The sequence below is a fragment of the Spermophilus citellus genome (assembly GCF_964194105.1).
Source record: "Spermophilus citellus genome assembly, chromosome: 7".
Taxonomy (NCBI): Eukaryota; Metazoa; Chordata; class Mammalia; order Rodentia; family Sciuridae; genus Spermophilus; species Spermophilus citellus.
The window spans coordinates 91,748,114-91,752,741 of record NC_138188.1 but is presented as its reverse complement, the minus strand read 5'-3'; the positions used below and the strand labels follow the sequence as shown (position 1 = coordinate 91,752,741).

Genomic DNA, 4,628 nt, shown 5'->3' with positions numbered 1-4,628 from the left:
AAGTAAAGATTTCAGATTATAAAAGTTATGTTTCTTGCATCATAGCTATTATACAAACTCAATATGACTTTACTCTTGATAATATCATTTTATGTTTTTCTTGTAAACTTCATAATATTTTCTGTTAATGCCTTACAGAAGTACAACTTTCATTAAAACAACTAGAGTTCATTAGAGATGCTAGGCCTTTGTTGATAAGACAGAAAAGATGTAAGTCTGACTCTCAGTACTAAGATTAAGCCCAATTAAATATAAGAGGAAAGTTGAGTACAAATGTAGACATTAAAGTTAAAACCCAGTACTTCTTCTTAAAGAATTGTAGACCTGGCTTGCTGGTTGTTGATTCCCAAAAAACCAAAGGCTGTATATTTTCCCTGATATGAGGATGCCAATTCACAACTGGGGGGAAGAAAAGAGTCGCTCTGGTTTAGGTAGAGAGAAGAGAATGGAAGGATGGGTAAAAGGGTAGAAAAAAATAGTAGAATGAATCTAACATTATTACCCAACATCCGTGTATGATTATACCACAAATGTGATTTTACATCATGTACAACCAGAAGAATGAGAAATTCTATTTATGTTGATGTGTCAAAATGCCTTCATTTTTTAAATACATTTGAATGGCAGCTAGAGCTTATTTTCTCACTGAATTGATCAGATTGACCACTTTGTTCTTCTAATTCTGGAATAACTAGACATTACTTCATATCTGACACAAGTCACTTATTAACTATGTGAGTTCTCAAAATCCCAGCTTTAATTACCTCAGCAATCAAACGGGGTAATGAAGAGGACTTAATTCATTCTTTCATTATACTTATACATTTGGGAGGAGTGGCTTACTGGTATTGAACCCAGGAGCTCTTTACCACTGAGCTATATCCTCCTATTTTTTGTTGGTTACTTTTTTATTTGTTCTTTTTATGTTCTATATTGAGGTAGGGTCTTACTATGTTGCTGAGGCTGGCCTTGTGTCTGTAATGCTCCTACCTCAACCTCCCAAGTTGCTGGGATTAGAGATGTGCACCACTGCACCTGGCTTTACTCTATTTTTAAATATAATAATTAATTTTCTTGTTCAGAATGAATGAAATATATTGTTTCTTGGTTTAAAGTACTTGTTGACATTTTATCAATTATACTAGCATGTGTCTGTGTCAGAGTACATTCATTAAGAATCTATGAGAGAGTGCTCTTTCCTGGGTGGGGTTTATGAAGTCGTGGCCCGTTAGCAGGAAGCCACGCAGTCTACCTGACGTTAGAGAGGGACCCAACCTGAGCCCCGGCTCCTGGAGTCTGAGCCACGGTTACTACATGCTCAGCGCTGCCCGACAGTTTCTAGCCAAACTTCTGCAACTCCGCTGCCTTTGCCTCCACCATGCCCAAGATGATCAGTGTGTGTGTGTGACCACCATGGATGCAGAGCTGGAGTTTGCCATCCAGCCCAACACCCCTGGCAAGCAGCTGTTTGACCAGGTGGTGAAAACTCTTGGTCTGCGGGAAGTTTGGTTCTTTGGTCTGCAGTACCAGGACACTAAGGGTTTCTCCACTTGGCTGAAACTCAATAAGAAGGTGACAGCACAGGATGTCTGGAAGGAAAGCCCCCTGCTCTTCAAGTTCCGTGCCAAGTTCTACCCTGAGGATATATCTGAGAAACTGATCCAGGACATCACCCAGCACCTGTTTTTCCTGCAAGTGAAGGAGGACATTCTCAATGAGGACATTTACTGCCCACCTGAAACTGCAGTGTTACTGGCCTCCTATGCTGTCCAGTCCAAGTATGGTGACTTCAATAAGGAGGTTCACAAATCTGGCTACCTGGCTGGAGACAAGTTGCTGCCCCAGAGAGTCCTGGAGCAGCACAAACTCAATAAGGACCAGTGGGAGGAGCGGATCCAGGTGTGGCATGAGGAACACCGAGGCATGCTTAGAGAGGATGCTGTCCTGGAATATCTGAAGATTGTCCAAGATCTGGAGATGTACGGTTGAACTACTTCAGCATCAAGAACAAAAAAGCATCAGAGCTGTGGTTGGGGGTAGATGCCCTGGGTCTCAACATCTATGAGCAGAATGACAGACTGACTCCTAAGATTGGTTTCACCTGGAGTGAAATCAGGACCATCTCTTTCAATGATAAGAAATTTGTCATCAAGCCTATTGACAAAAAAGCCCAGAGTTTGTCTTCTATGCTCCCCGGCTGCGGATTAACAAGCGAATCTTGGCCCTGGGCCTGGGGAACCATGAGTTATACATGCACCACCGTAAGCCTGACACCATTGAAGTGCAGCAGATGAAGGCACAGGCCCGGGAGGAGAAGCACCAGAAGCAGATGGAGTATGCTTTGCTGGAAAATGAGAAGAAGTGGGAAATGGCAGAAAAGGAGAAGGAGAAGATTGAGCGGGAGAAGGAAGAACTGATGGAGAAGCTGAAGCAGATCGAGGAACAGACTAAGAAGGCTCAGCAAGAACTGGAAGAACAAACCCGCAGGGCTCTGGAACTTGAGCAAGAACAGAAGCCTGCTCAGAGCGAGGCTGAAAAGCTGGCCAAGGAACGTCAAGAAGCTGAAGAGGCCAAGGAGGCCCTGCTGCAGGCTTCCCAGGACCAGAAGAAGATCCAGGAACAACTGGCTTCAGAAAGGGCAGAGCTGACAGCTCGCCTCTCTCATCTGGAGATGGCCCGACAGAAGAAGGAGAGTGAGGCTGTGGAGTGGCAGCAAAAGGCCCAAATGGTACAGGAAGACTTGAAGAAGCCCCGTGCTGAACTAAAGACTGCCACGAGTACACCTCATGTGGCAGAGCCTGTGGAGAATGAGCAAGATGAACAGGATGAGAATGGGGCAGAGGCCAGTGCTGATCTGTGGGCTGATGCTATGGCCAAGGACGGCAATGAAGAGAATTGTACCACTGGGGCAGAGAAGAACGAGCATGTGCAGAAACACCTGAAGGCTCTTACTTCAGAGCTGGCCAATGCCCGTGATGAATCCAAGAAGACTGCCAATGACATGATCCATGCTGAGAACATGCGACTGGGCCGAAACAAATACAAAACCCTGCGCCAGATCTGGAAGGGCAACACCAAGCAGCGAATGGATGAGTTTCAGTCCATGTAAAGGGCACTCAGCCTCTAGGGACCCCTCCTCCCTTCTTCCTTGCCCTGACACTCCTTATACTTTTGCCTAACTCACACTGTGCTGGAGCCACTAACTAGAGCAGCCCTGGAGTCATGCCAAGCATACAGTGCAGCCATGGGACCAAACCTAGCACCTTAGTCCCCTCTCATTTCCCTGGGCGGACAAATAGCCCAATGTGGTGCCAATGGGACCCTGTTTCCCCTCTCTGTTCCATTTAATCTAGCTTGCTAGAACCAACCACTTCCCAGCTCAGAGGCACTTTCACTTCAGTTGGCAACTGACAACCCCCTACTTACTATTGTCCTCTGGAAGTCAAATGTGGAGTGTGGTGAAAGCTAGCTCCTCTCCCCTACCCCACCACTGACTTCCTCTTCCAGGGCCTATGATTTACAGGGTTAGGGTATCACAGGGTATAGGGAAGCAGACAGGTCCCTGGTTATCTGCTCTAGTGTGTCAACTTATATAGGATTTGGCCTCCCAATGCCCATCCATTTTAGAGTAATTTAGGCTTAGTAATGATTGGAGGATAAAGAGATGTTCAGTCATTCTTGTTTCTTTTTTTTTTTTTTTTTTTAAAGAGAGAGTGAGAGAGGAGAGAGAGAGAGAGAGAGAGAGAGAGAGAGAGAGAGAGAGAGAGAGAATTTTTAATATTTATTTTTTTTTTAGTTCTCGGCGGACACAACATCTTTGTTTGTATGTGGTGCTGAGGATCGAACCCGGGCCGCACGCATGCCAGGCGAGCGCGCTACCGCATGAGCCACATCCCCAGCCCAGTCATTCTTGTTTCTACCTCCCAGATTGGGCCTCTTATAAACTCAGTCCCAATAAGCCTTGTCCCTGAGTTCAGGGACTCAGTTTCTCCCCAGGGTGGGATGAGGGAGATTGTGCCTTCAGAAGGATTCACTATCATTCTGGAAGGCCATTGGCACTTTTTGTCAGCCAATGCTGGGTAAAAGATCCTGCCCCGACGCCTTATATGACCCTAGGCTTGTCTCAATTGAGCTCTATGGGCAGAAGTACCCCTTGTAGTTCCAGGTTCCTGGTTCCTTCTCTGTACCTACCCATGCCCCCTCCAATCCACCAATCCCCCACAGTTAGAATAATAGGGATAAGTACCCAAAAGCTCAGCCACCCCCAACCACTGCTGTTGCCAAAAGGGAGGAAATGTTCACACCTGCCTTCAGGATTTTCCCAGCCAGGAGCTCTAGGCCACTTCCCCTATCATGGGCCACAGCTCCTGCCTCACAGCTGTGTGGGCCTTGGTATGGTGAGCCCTAGATCTTGGCACCAGTAGGCTCAATTGGGAAGTGGATAGCAGAAGCAGCATGTGGTGAGAGAAGCCCATGCCTCTGGTCCTTCAGTTTACTCAACCCTCTCAGGTGCCCAGTAGCCCCTTCCCATCATCCCCATCCAAGGTGGTGACTGGGCCCTACCTCTGACAAACCTTTAACCAGGTCTTGTCACCAGCTGTGGTGTCCCTTGGAGCTACATATCAGAG

General features: G+C 46.5%; 1 pseudogene across 1 annotated transcript; it reads left to right on the top strand.

Moving 5' to 3' along the window:
- Window positions 1–1,378: 1,378 nt before the first annotated feature.
- LOC308653248 (moesin-like) lies at window positions 1,379–3,680 on the top strand (annotated as a pseudogene). The gene has a single exon. The product of its transcript is annotated as a moesin-like (transcript).
- Window positions 3,681–4,628: the final 948 nt, after the last annotated feature.